This window comes from Pomacea canaliculata, linkage group LG1 (assembly GCF_003073045.1).
Source record: "Pomacea canaliculata isolate SZHN2017 linkage group LG1, ASM307304v1, whole genome shotgun sequence".
NCBI lineage: Eukaryota > Metazoa > Mollusca > Gastropoda > Architaenioglossa > Ampullariidae > Pomacea > Pomacea canaliculata.
The window spans coordinates 17,038,106-17,052,905 of record NC_037590.1 but is presented as its reverse complement, the minus strand read 5'-3'; positions in this window follow the sequence as shown (position 1 = coordinate 17,052,905).

Below are 14,800 nucleotides of genomic sequence, written 5' to 3'. Positions count from 1 at the left end.
TTGACCGACCTTCCCTTAGCATCCTTTTTGTCATCCCTGATAATGCAGCACTGCATTTCTCGCGTGTCTTCAGCCTTGTTCACGGTTTTCATATCTACTACTCTACACATCTCCAGCTGTCTACAGCAGCAAATTTTACGAGAACAAAATTTTTCTAGACAAGATTTCTTACTCAGGCTTTCATCTTCCACCGTACTCCGGTAAAAAAAAAAAAAATAATAAAAAATAAAAACCTAGAGGCCGTAGTGAGCTGTAAGTGGTGCACTGTGTCTAAATCACGTGATGTGAAAGACTGCATCCAACCCCTACTTCCGTAGACGTTTACCTCCCCTGACAAATCACGCGATTGGTTTTGTAGGCGGGGTTTTCTAGTGCAGTCCCTGGTGACCTTTGAACTGGCGACCTTTCTGCCAGGAGTTCACCAGAGAGGGTGCTTCCCATCACCACACGTTAGACTGAAAAGAAGTTTAAAAATGTTTCTCAGTCTTCGAAATTTCATTTCAAGATTTTCTACGAAACCGATACCTCTTTAGGTATATAAAAAAAACTCGCGGCAATATGACAGTCTGCTATTTCTTCAGTGTCCACCTGCAGGCAGGACATTAATGAGATTCCGTGTCAACGGAAACCGCTGAAGGTCAGTCTAGAAGTCATTGCGGTCACAAGGAAACAGAAGAAACTTGTGAATGAAGGTCGATTGTCCATTTCTCCAGGCTAAAAGGGAGTGACACCGGCGATGGAGAATCTTGGAGAACATTGAAGACATTAAAATGCCAGGAGCAGCACGTCAATGGTCTGTTAATAAGGGACGAGGGGCTCGCGGTGTGTCTGTCTACGAGTGCGTGTGGTTTTTTTTTTACTGCCAGTGTGCTGGGAGGAAGATGTCCTTTAGCTCGGGTCAGCATTAACTGTGGTCATGTCCACAAGGTTATGAATAAGGACAAACAGGTGACGAAGGACATTTTTCTTTCTTAAAGACCTCTGCTGATCTGCAGAATATTTTTTAAACCAAAGACAACAGATACAGATAGCGATCACAAATGTCAACTTTTGTTTCTCTCAAAACTCGATGAGCCCAGGTCTAACCTGAAGAATGTAATTTACTTTCAGTCATTCTACTTACTAACCCAATTCATCCGGGTGAACACTCTCAAAAATTGTCTATAACAAAAATGTCATCCAATTTTGACTGGAAAAATGTTCCTTCCGAGCCGTCCTTCCACCACTCGTGTAAAAGACAGTCTTTGCAATATAACTTGGCGCCTGAGTCAGAGGATGTTTTATACCTGTGGCATCGTCTTCAGTGTGTACATAACCACAGTTTCCCATATTCATTTACTACACCATACTAAAGGCTCGCTTTTGAAGCTCATTTCCAAGGATGGCAAATGCGCTGTATAATGCTTTTAAAGTAATTTACTTTTTTTTAATCTCATGAAAATGTCAGAGAAGCACTTTCCAACCCTTGAACACCAGCTGAACCTAACAAATGAAATTCAGACCTATCAAAGATGAAAGAAACATAAGATACATTATGCGGTTGGCAACATATAGAATATTTAGGTTAGTGATTTTTCTTGGCGTTTATCGGGGGTTCAGAGTTAAGGGAGGTAAAAGTACAGGGGCTTTCAAAAAAAGTATATGAAGTGATAAGCAATTTGTTTTCTTGCATGTGTCTGTCCCTGAAATAACACATCTTGACAGCTAAGTGGGCACAAGATGGCGCGGCTCGGGTGTGGGATGGAGCGTGGGGATGACAACGACCATCAGTTGGTTATAAATTCGTCCTCAGCTTCCAAAGCTTGGCGGCACCGTGACTCATGTCTGTCGAACATCACTCCACACCAAGGTCGGAAGCTGCGAACTGAGCTTGACTTCAAGGTCCGCAGCTTCGCGAAGTTTTAAGTGTGATGAGCGGTACTTGGCGCCAAGCCTCTCCTTCACCTCTGGTGCAATACCCGAGACGGTCTTACAATCTTTGCGCCTACCCAGACTACAGATACCCTCCATGTCTAGAACGATTTTATGCGGCTGGTTGTTTACCTGGTGGAAGCATGACGTCAGAGAGAGACCTTGTCCCTCCCTCCTGCACTTAGCGAAATCTTGGTTTCAATCATTCTCTTGAAAAACAGAGCTATGAAGTCTTGATACAGCCAACGCTTACAAACTTTACAGGAATGCAGGAAAATTTGATGAGAGGCAAAATAATATCGACGGGCAAACAAAAACCAAGACCCAAACAACTGGGACAACAACACTCGTGATTAGTTTCAGTAGGTTAACATCGCATCTTCAGACATCGCGGTTCACGTAGAGTACAGCAATTACAAACTGCATCGTAGGGTTGAAAGGTTTTACATTGGAATCTTTACTGATTGTATTATGTTCCTGTCTACTTTTAATTTGTTTCGATTTTTTCCCCTAATGTGAACTATTCTTAGTCATTGTAAAATATATGCATCACCTCTGCTGTCAGTCCAGCCTGGAGTTGGTCTGTTATCACAGCAGTCTTTTCCGATTGAGACTGTCAGAAAAAAAAAATAGAAGTTATTGTCGATGAAAAGAATGGGAAACAACTGTCTCTACGCAGAAGAGGAAATATGGTTATAAACACAATTTTAATACATAACAACAAGAGAAAACTAAATGGAAAAATCTGTATTTGTATTTTTGTTTTTTAGTTCTTTGGTTGTACTTTCTCACCGCCGATGTGTTCAAACCAGCGGCCAAACTTGTTGAAATACCCAAATCCATACCAGGTACGAACATTCGCCAGGCCCCGTAATCCCTTCGTGGAGGCCGTGCATCAAGCAGGATCTGCCAGGGTGGGTGCGGCGGCAGTTTGAGCTCCTGGCAAGGGTCCCAACATCAGCCGGACCAGACAGTTCATTCCCGCGCGTCCTTATCGTCGGCTTTCGCCTCCATCAACGTTGTGGAGTTGGCCGTCTGCGCGATAACAGGTGGAGTCGGTGCAGGTGCACACACTTCCGGCGGGGTGACGATTGCATCAGGAGCACGCAACGTTCACGGCTGCGTCGGCCTCATAAATTGCTGCTGCTCCTGGTGTTGATGTGGATGGCTTGCCCGCTCCACCCCTTCAGCTTGAGAGAACGTTTTTATGTTTTAAGTTGGTTGTTGTTGTCAGAAGCGAGGGCCGTACCACGGTGTTTTATACAAAAAGAAGTGCTTTCTCGTCTCGTTCACGACAACATCAAACAAATTCACATCGCTCGCAGCCAGCTTTCTGTTCCTAGCACACCTCAAACACTACCCTAGGGTTAGTAAGAATGGTATTAAAGCATAGAATAGTTACATTCAAAACTTTGAAACAATAGACAAACCTGAGAGATAGAGAAAGAACTGTTTATTTTGATTCGTGAAGGACCCTTTGAAAGTAAAACTCTCACAGAGATAGAGAGAAAGGAGAGGGGAGAAAAGAAAATTGACCACGGCTTTGAACTCGAAACTACATCTTCCTTTCTGACAGTATAGATCTTTGTTTATGATAATGGTTTTCCCAATATTCTAACCGTCTTCTGGGGAACATTTTTCAGGACACGTAACCCGCTTACACCAGTAATAATCTGCCGTCTGAATGGAGTAATGTAACATCTTTATGTCTGCAGGATATTTTAGAAAAGATAACCCAACTCTTTCTCTCTCTTCCACTCTCTGGCTTTTTCTCTTTCGTTCTTTCAAGTTGAGACATTTTCAGAGGGAAGAGCTCAGAATTCAGACCTAGAAGCGCAGCCTGGGAGTAACATCCAATCGTCTGCGACTTTCATCTGCTAAGCAGATTTGTCTAAGAATCGATCTGACTGGCATTTCGTTAAATGTACTGTTCACAGACACGTGCAAATCGGAATAGAAGGCAAGATGCCACTTGTTCACTTGGATGCAATATTGGAAAAAAAAATCCCATGTATCGTGGACTAATATTCATGTCGGTCAGCTTGTTCTACCTGTTTGTCAAAAATAATCCATCCACCAGTTGTGAAGATTTGAATGCAAAGTCAACAACATTAGTATCCACTTGTTTGAGTGGAGTTACGTGTAAACAGTTGGAGTAAGGCAATAGCAAAATTAACAAAAGTTCGTCGAAAACGCACGACTTCCCCTTCCTATTACACACAACAACAGACAGACTGCCCACAGTTCATTTTAATAAGCTAAAAGCTTAAGTAGTGCATCCCTGTTTGTGGTTTAAGATTGTCTACAGCAGGTGGTTAGGTTCTAATTTGCAAGATTACCTCCAGGTAACACTTTTGGCTCTCTGCCTAAGCTTTCTGCAAGTGGTCTGGCAGATGTTGCTTTAACATTAAGAAGGTTTGTCTGGCCGCTTTCTCTTCCTTCTATTGTTTTCTGATCGGCAAAGTTTGCCTTGTCTCGACGACTGTTGTGATAATGACTGTTCCTTGCCTCACGTCGTCGAGAGCTGCGAGGGGCGAGGGCACGTTCTGCGGTTATTTTTGTCTTGCAGGAACATCTCTGGCAGCAATAACAGAAGGTCGTCTTCGTGTTAAACAGCTGAGGGGAAAAGTGGAGTTGATGATGATGGAGGGAAAGAAGTTAACCGATGCATGGATGAACGAACACACACACGCTTGAAAGTAAACACAAATATACACACGTTTGCAAACAACACACACACAGTATATATATATAATTCCATCTATGTTTATCAATCACGCATGAAAGAACCATTCAGGCAGTCATTTGCTAGAAATACATATATAATCTGATTTCTGCATATTGATATGTCCGATTAAGGTTTAGAAGAATATGTGAAGGAACAGCCAGACAAATAACCAGGTAAACTGGATTTACAGTCCGTGAACTTCTTCATTAGTCTAAAAGACTTGGTGAACCCAGTAGAGGTTTATCTCCGTGACGCAATGATCGTCTTCTTTGCTGCTTGACTGGCTTCAAAGGAGAAGAGTTTCCCTACTTTGCTTTCTCGGGTACCAAGTGCTAATTAGAGCTTCTCCGTCTTGGGCTTGGCATTCGTCTTCGAGCGTTAAACGAAAAAAAAATGAGCTCATAACACTTTTTCTCAAGTGGACAGGTTACGGAAATGTTTTTTTTCTCCTATGGTGTGGTACACGAGATCAAGGTCCGGGTAGCAGGAGTGTTGCTATAGATACTATGGCCGTATCCTGCGAAATGATTGGAGTTGTATGGCAACTTCTATGCATGCGAAGGATCACGGATGTTCATGGAATCACGATTATTGCCAAACCGGCTTATCATTTTTGTCTGGTTTCGGTTTAGTTTTGTTTTTGTGAGACCTGGAGGAATTCTGGTAAATCCTGAGAGTTCAGGAAGACTTTATAGTTGAAAAAGTTTGAAATGCCCCTCTTCGTGACCTACTAGGTCCTGTACGTATGTATGAAATATTTAAGTTTTTGTTGTTGAAATTGTGTGACAAAAAATAACTGATGGCGTGAATCTTTGCAGAAACAAGCATAGTCTAGATATGCTTAGTCTGACATTCCTAAAGAAGAAGAAAAAAGGAGAAGAAGACACAGAAGAACAAGAACAAGAAGACCTTCTAGAACGATGGCGCACAAGAAGTTGTATGCCGAATTAGCCGATGGCTTGCAGGGTGCAGACCGCCATGGCAAGTGTCAAAAATAACACCCAACACCTAGTAATCTGGCGGCTACAGGGCTGCACTGAATTATCTCGCCCTGCCTCTCAGGCCAATGATGCCGCCAAGAGCCCCGAACCCCTGTCAGTGAGTGGCAGTACAGTCTGAGAAACTGGAGAACTCGGCAAGGTTCAAGAGGCACGGTGTTTTCAGATTACAACGCTGTGCTCCACGTATTTCATGCGTGTCCGTTTGTGTGTATGTACGATCACTTGTGTGGGTGAGAGTGTGTGTGCGTGGGTATTTATGCGGGTACAGACGTTTCCTATACTCGTTCTGGCGCAGGAAAGTGGGGCGCGTGCATGACTACTTTTTCTTCACGTGCACGCCAATGTTTCGAGAGCGTAGGCGACAAGAAGGAGCAATTAGCGGTGAATTGTGCCAACAGGACATTTTGGAGAATCCAACTTCGGTCGCCAGCGGACGTGATTCGTACCCGGAGTGGCTTTAAGCGCTCGCAGCTATCATTAAGGTGGAGAAGGATGAAAAAAGACAGACCTGGACCACTGAATGCAGAATGTGTGTACGTGTGTCTGTGTGAGAGTGCGCGAACGCCTCATAGATGAAGATAGAGGAAGAGAGATGGAAGTGGAGGAACCAAGGAATGGAAGGAAGTGAAGGGTCCGCCAGAAGCCTAACAAGCCAAGTGAAGGCAAAATGGCCAAGAAGAGAGAGTTTTGCTTTAGGGGGTGCCTAGGGAGGTCAAGAAAATAGAGGTTATTTATTTTCACATCCCATCCATCGATGCCGTTCTGATACTAAATGAAATGGAATAGCTTGCGCTTCCGCCAACCTTTTATTGAGCCACCCGAGGGCTTTCTTTGCTTTGGAAAGGGCTGAAAAAAAAATAAAAACGTACATATTTTTAAAAGAGGGAGTTGTATATTATGAACAATCTGTGCATTTTCCTCTAGACAAGAGGAATCGCATACACTTTGTAATCCTATCACCCACTAGTCAGTGCTAATTTGTACCACATTCACTTCTTGTAGAAAAAAATTATCTTTTTTCTAAGCCAATTGGAATTTTAGATTATGAAAGTGAAAAAAAAAACCAATTTCACTAAGGAAAAAGAACAAAAGGATAAAGATTTCAAGCAGAAATTTTTATCTCTTTCCTTATATCCATGAAAAAATTAGGAAGTACAAGCTTTATAGAATTTACTTTACACGTCAATCCAATCTTCGTCCTTTTAAATTCAGAAGAGGTACTTTAGGTTTGGGAAGTTTCAAACACCCATAAACTTCGTAACAAAGGTCTTAGCTTTCAAATAATATCTCCGTACTGAAGACTACAGTGGAAAAATATTTTAAAACTGCTTAAGTTAAAGCTTATTGACTTTATTTATAATTTAATATATTTAATTAATATATTTACAATTGATATCTATATTTAAAATAATGTAAAATAATATATAACAGGAAGACCTGAACAACGTGGATGTCGAATAGAAGGAGCGGAGCATACAGACCTACAAACATCACCAAGGACAGGAAGAGGACAAAATTGTGGTCTCAGCTCTCCTGTTGGTTGAAGCCTTGATAACATAAACATATCATATACAATCGCAAGGTCTGTGCTGCTGAACCCTTCCTCTTCAAAACTACCCCCACCACTCCTTTCATGGGTTCTGTTTGATCTTTGAAAAGTTATAGTTTTAGCCTGGGGACAGGTGAAGAAGAGGGACACGATCACATTACGACTGCTTCCAACGTAAACCGAAATTCAAAGCCAGACACTTTCAAACGGACTTTTGTTTGTGTACAGACACTGGCACATTGTGCATCCCAGACATAAGCTACAACAGCATTCTTGAAACCCAGTGTAAACTTCGTTGGCAGGTACTTCGTCCTTGTCCTACGTCACAACAATATAAAGACTTTCTTCAGCACCATGGTGGAAGCAGCCTCCACCCCCTGCAGCCCTATCCCGGCTCCTCCCCTTTCTTCCATCCCTAGAATTCGATCAAACGCCTGGCTTTCGAAGGCCTCCATCCTTTTTATTATCGGTCTGCATCTTCCTTTCTTGTTGGGGGGCACGTATCCTGGAATAGAGTAACATGACGTCATTATAACATCTGTTGCTATGGCAATCCTCATAACCGTAGAGTTGCCGGCCCGTTAATGTGTTTCTATCTGCAGGCAGAAAGCGGGATGTATCATTTTAGTCACTCTTGGCTGCTCGCTTGCTAGTCTTGGAAGATGTTATCATGGACGTCCTTTATTCTTTAAACAGCAGCTCGCAGCTTGAAGAGGCGCACCATCGGGTGGCAACAGTTTAACCGCTTGAGTGTGTTCCCCCACCCCGTCAAAGCAAATGTTTGATAATCTCTCAATAGAAGAAAGTTTGTAAAATGTTCTCGTCTTCTTCCATCGTCCTTCAAAATTTAGCGATTATTTCCAATGCCAGGGTCATGACTGTTTGCTCTTTGGTCAGGGTTTTAATGTAGTGCTTACCCTGATTATGAACCCGCACAGTTTGTGGCTCTGAAAAAAGATGAAAGATTGCAATTTTGTGGTTATACTGTTAGGGTATTATTATTATTATTATTATTATTATTATTATTATTATTATTATTTAATCACTTTCCATTTTAAATACCTCTGGTCATAAGTAATTGGATAAAGGATATTGTGGGGATGACCAAGGTCGATGACTAAGACTGTTATTAGCCGCTTGAAGATTTGTTTTTATTTACGGCATCTGATACGTAGATGGAATCAAGGTAAACAAATAAAAAGTGAATGTTTGTCTTCCTCCTTTCTTTCTTCTCGCTTTGACTGTGTGAGAGACGCAAAGCATCAAACAGCATCATACCTGTACACAGAAAGATCTCACAGCCGTCTCTTCATTTGAAGATGTAGGTAAAGGGCAAAGGCGGTGTATGACCTTTCAGTCGTCGGGGAATGAGGTACTAGAGACCGCACTTCTTCGTGTTGCTCAGGGCGGTGCCCACCTTCTTCCCTTTTAGTTGCTTTACCTTTCCCGATCCTCTACGGAGTCACGTATCCATTCTCAGCAGCTGGGTTTACTAGGGGAGGGGAGGTTACTGTGTCACGTGGGCTTCGAACTTGGCGCCTATGGTCACTTGTGGTCTAACCACTCGATCACCTATCAATGAGTATACGCTGATAGCTCTCTCGTCTGTTTTTACCTGGGTACCATACTGACGTCACGATATCTTTCTGTGCATATATATTAATGTTTAAAAACCTACACTAATGAAGGCAATAAATATCCAGTAACGAACTTAAACAAATCATTTGAAGGAAAAAAGACGGATGCGGTTTGGTCTCTAAAATCTGCCTGAAAAATAGTCCCCCCCAAAAAGATGATTAAAACTGTCAGACCGCACTACTTTTTGCAGAAACTGTCAAAACTCACCTTTTTTATATATGCCGCGCGAAATAGCGAGAAGGACTTTTCATTGAGCAGTTGTTTGTACTTTCTGCTGGAGGCTTAATCAGCATTCTTCCCATGGAAAGTCGATATTCTAATATGATTTTTTTTCATTACTGACGATAAAGTTGATGAGGCGAGTGATGCGTTGGACATCATGATCATTGCGTGCAATCATCTGTGAAGGAGGAAAGCGTGCAATTGGTGTTTACGCCGAGCCAGCAACTAAGACAAGGCAACCAGCCCTGGCAAACAGAGAAAGAACAGTGTGCCCGAGACGAGAGCCGAACTCCAGGACAGCCAACGTTTAATCTGTGAAGGAAGAAAGCGGTGTTTTAAATAAGCGATCTTTCCCCGTCTTGACCAGACTCAGGTATTTAGCAGTTATTCTTACCAAAAACCAGTTAGTCACAATTCATGTTGTTTTTCCTTTTTGATTTATCCAAACAGTGCATTAGTCTAGTCTTCATGTGTGTCATATTTAGATTGACAATATACATTGAATTATGTAGCATGCATATTTATTTTGCTTAACAACTTTGTCACCTTTTCACACTAGCTAAGAACTATTTCTTTCTTTAATACCATCACTACCATCCGGTCTTTCTGCCAGAAACTTTCTTTGTCTCTTTCCGATGCAGGATGGCAAAAGATTTTGTCCTCGTTTCTCTTGAAGCAAGATCTCAGCCAGTCGGCACCAGGGGTCACCCAACAGAAGAAAGACTGCCATGGAACCTTTCTTCCTCCTGAACCTAGTTCACGATGTAAGTTCGAATCGAACGAGCGTCTTCTTCGTATGCTACGATAAATAGGATCGACAACGGGCAAGATTTCTCGGTTAATGAAGACACAGCTGTACCTTGTTGGTATGCACGCAATTTCTGCATCTCTATGGTTGTCTTGCAGAGAGACCCGCCATATTATTCAGTCTGAGGATGTGACAATCATCAGCGACCTCTCTGGCGTCAGTTGGAAAGTTGGAAAGACTTCCATCTCTCCGGAATCACACATTTTTATCTAAAACAAGCCAAGCATCTCTCCTCCAAGCTGCTGTACTGCTGTACTGCTGTATTGCTGTACTGCTGTATTGCTGTATTACTGTATTGCTGTATTGCTGTATTGCTGCACCATGATGGAGAAAGTGCAGAGCGCCACAATGTTTGCTAGACATCGTAAATACAAAGTTGCAGGAAACGCTTCTGGACTGGAACGCCGTTTGCCTCAGCCAGTCCAGACAACTCCCGACCATAAAGTTCAATAACAGATGTACTCTGCAGCAAGTCTTGAGGGGAAGGGAGGAGAGGGAAGAGGGTCAGCGGTGTTTAAAACTGTGGCTAGTCTAGAATTGTTAATATTGCAATGGGATCAGACATTTGCATGCAATAAACATCATGTAGAGGGAGAAAACAGGTGGAGAAAAGGATGTGGATAGCAGTTAAGACAGAAAAAAATCAGGATAGACAGACAAACAAAAAACATTCTTGGAGACATAGCGATACAAATCATGATTTACATGTAAAGATGTCTGACACTCTGTAGTCCTCAGTTCAAGTCAAGAAAATAATTCTTTCTTTCTGTCGTATTCATTCCCTAGAGAGGCATATATTAAACCACATTTAATGATCGGCTACCATCAGCCAGACTATCTGGCTGCAAGTTAAAAGAACTTTAGCACTCGCACCGTCGCGTCCAATCCAGTAACGGCACCGAGCTCTGGTGATCATCGATCTGCAGCCAAATATAGCCTGGGAGACGACGACCTTTATCGAGAAAGGAGTAAAGGAAAACTTGAGCTCACTCTTTAAAGGTGGGACCGTCAACACAGGACGACTTCATCTCTCTACTCTCCTCTTACCCCTTTCCCAACTCGACACACACCCACTCTTGGACCGATGTCCAAAGACACCCCAGACTCTCTGGACAGTCCTGGGTACTCAGCCAAAAAAAGAAAAAAAAAAAAAAAAATGTTGACGTCAGGTTGGTGGCTGTTAGCAAGGATTTGCCCAAAATATCTGCGTTGGGTGCGAATCAGGAGGGTCGAGTGGGCAAGCCGGGCTGCGGCTCCCCGACCTTTGGCTGTTGCCAATCAATACGTGAATTTCTGCGAGAGATTGCACCGCACCACCGGCCCGGACAAGATTTCATGTCCCGCGTTCGATTTTCTGTCCGCGTCTGGCTCTGTTCTTTAAAGGCAAGAGACGACCCCTCCTCTGTACCTTCACTGCTGGTGCTGTGTTCCAAAACTGTAGATATCTTGTTTGTCACAATCGACGAAATTTTGTTTTGCATTTTAGGGGAAAAAAATAACTTCTTCCAGATTTTCTTTCAACAAAGCTTTTAATTTTTTTTTTTTGAGGGGGAGATAAACAACTGTTTTAGCTGTACAGATTTTTTTATGATAAATTGTGGTTTGGCCAGTTATCAACATAATTTTTGTGGAAGCACGCGTTTGAATGTGTGATGCGGTGTTTTAGTTTGGACGTGTCTGAGTTGGATGGTGGCGCATGTCGGAGCACGACCTAGACGATGTGTCTGTGCATCAGTTCCTGGTTGCTGTGACTGTCTGGGATGAAGGTCGGCTAAGGTATTTTATGGTTATTAAGAATTGTTATTGGTGGGTTTAATATTTTTCTGTGTAGACGTTGGCATTCTAAAGTGACCAAGAAAATAGAAAGAAGTCTGCAGAAATAATATTGCTATTGGTGGGTAGGTCAGTCAGTATTTATGATCATCTGCCTCTCTCTCTCTCTCTCAAACACATGACACTCTTTCTTCCCTTTTCAAGTGTAGAGATTAATGTTCTTATGGCTACTCATTGATAACGGTGTTATGGGAGGAGGAGGAGATGGGAGGAGAAGGGAGATGCCTGACTCTGGTGCAGCTTTATTTTCAGCCCAAGCAAAGGACCTCAGGCTCATCTCTTGTCCAAGTGATGCCAAGCTGTCACAGCAACATGGGGAAGAGAAGAACGGCTGGGAAAAAATTAACATAAAATGTGAGAACATGCAGTCAGCAATAAATCAGGAAATAGGCCAAAAACTTAAGATTTTATCATTTCTCATCAACCTTTCGGTGCCGTAGGTTCAAACATTTGCAGCGTCGACCTGAGGGTAACCTTTTTGGAAAAGAAAACAAAATCTTGTTTTTTTAGGGCTTGATAAAATAAAAACCTCATCATCCTCGACATTTGTCTGTGCCAAAGTAACAGATCACAAAAATGCAACATATACATGACAACCATGTATCTTTTAGCTATTGTTATTGAGTGTTTAGTTCCTTCATCCGCTGAGCAGCAAGACTTTTTACAGCCAACGCTCGAGTTTATCGCCAGCAAACTTTGTTGATCATGACGATGATCTTCGCCGTAAAACGAGACTGGGAGGTCTCGGTGGCCGTTAGTCGATGCCTGTCTCAAGAGTCCCTGGAAGAAAAGACATATCCTCGACCTTTTTTGACGAAGAGATTGGGGCCGAATCCAAGACGAAAGAAGAGCACATACCTCCTTGGAAAAAAATAAATAGTTGCCCATGTATGCATAAAGGGGAAAAAACCATCCGTCTAGTTTTCCCCCAAGATGCCTGTGGCGGTGGAACAGACGTGCATCTCGGGGAACAAAAGCTCATGCATTTTTATTTGAACTAATGGGCCAGAAATTCAAACCGCGGATGGGTAATCTCTCGGAGATCAGGTCCATCGGCGGTCGGCGCAACCCTTTGGAACCTTTGGAGACAAGGGAGAGATAAACTGAATAGATAGGTCTAACGGAAGGCAGGAATAGTTCGCAAAGCAATGGGCGGTATCTTGCCTCCGTGGTAATCTTCCACAGCGTGTGAAATTAGGAGCTGGCGAGAAGAAATTAATCAATGAATGTCTTAGTCTTCGCCATTTTATGGACGGAGATGAAAACGATAGGACCATTTTGCAAACTTGATGAAAGCAATGTATCGGCAAAAACTTGAACATCAGAAATAAGACATAGGTGCAATAGATACCAGACCTGGTTTTAAAAGGGAATTAGTTATTTGCGGACAAAAAAAGGGAAATGTAATAGGCGCCGCAATGCAGAAGGATGAAGTAGGACAAGTGAACGAGTACATTTGATTGAAAGGAGAGCCATTGATTGGGAGTTGCACTTTACCTGTTGTTTCCATAGTTATGTCCACTGTTTGTTAGTTTCCAGTCATGAATATACCGGGTTATTTCGTTTAGTTCGTCTGAAAATGTAGCTGTGTGTACACATCTGTGTTTTTAATATCCATGAGCTAGCCCATAGTTTTGTAGATTTAATATGTTTTCCTTTGTATGCTGTCCATATTGTTAATTTCCCTTCATTCAACTATATACTTTGAATAGTTATTTCTTTTTGTTATATTACAAAATATAAATGTTTGCACATGTGACCGGTCTTCTTTTATTGGCGTGAATGTACACTGATCAAAGAAGTCTGAAGTCTCTTTCTCATGCAAACATATTTAAACCGATACACTATATATATATATACTCACATACTCTCACATATGTCAGCCCCGGCATTGGTATTGTTGCCATCTGCGAGGGCCTGCACACCAAGACTCTGGCTGGTCTGTGGAAAATAGTGTTTACAATGTCCGTAGTCCAACTGACCTTTCACGTACCACCGTTTATTGCGACTGACTTTGAATTGTTTATGCTTCTAACAATTAAACCACGGAAAGTATCGACCAAGGGACAGAGAAACAGAGACATGTTTATTTCTAGGGAGCTCTAGCTGCGAGATCAATGAATAAAATATATCGATTGAAAATACATAGTATTCATTAAGAAGATTGTTTTTTATTAGATGGCTCACTTCCAAATAACAATTTTTATGAAAGAGGAAGGACAGAGTTAAACTGGTTGGGTTGTTTGAATACACGAGGAGACATCGATTCCACTTCGCCAGCCTGGCTTCTACTGGCGGCTGCATGCAAACAACGTCTGAACGTTCACCAGGTCTCTCCCAGGGGCGGCTGTGAAATCATGGCAATAGAACTGTAGTGGGCCGCAGGGAATTCTTGGCTTGCTGACAGACATAACTCATTCAGTGTTCATAATTTTAACACCGTTTGAAAAATATACCTGTTGCTGTATACACATCTACACCATAACAATGTGTTTACTTTATAATGATCACTTAGCTCCAGTTTTAAAGAACGATGTGGCACGTAGATGTCTGATTGTGGAATTAAAAGCCCGCAGACACAGAAGCCAGACTTTATTTCTCACAAGAAGATTGGATTGTACTTGACTGCGGCAAGCCGGCATTGACACTCTTAAAAACTGAGATTTGATTTATCATTAGAAGGCTGGATTGTACGGATGAATGACAAACTCCTGGCATGGTTCAGTGATGAAGTGTGTTGATCTTTGATTCGCGATGGCTTGTTATAATAATTGGCTAAATTGTAGAGTTGTGGATAACCACGATAAACGTTCAAAGATTTATTTTAGCTATGCTGATATCTTTAACAAAAGACTTCCTGCGTGCATATTCTTCAAGTAAGTCATGGATCTGTGGCCAGTGAGATTAAAGTTTCTTTTGCTTGATGGCGTCCCTCAACCTCAGGGTTTGGACCTTCCAGTCTTGTCCCAGTCCATTTTTTCAGTCCTTGTTTTGCAAAGCTCCACCTTTCGGAAGCTATTTAAACTTTAGTAAATTCATAATTGTCGAAGTTTTAAGCATAATCATTAGATAAATGTTTATCATATGCGTTTGCATTGTCTTTTGTGCAT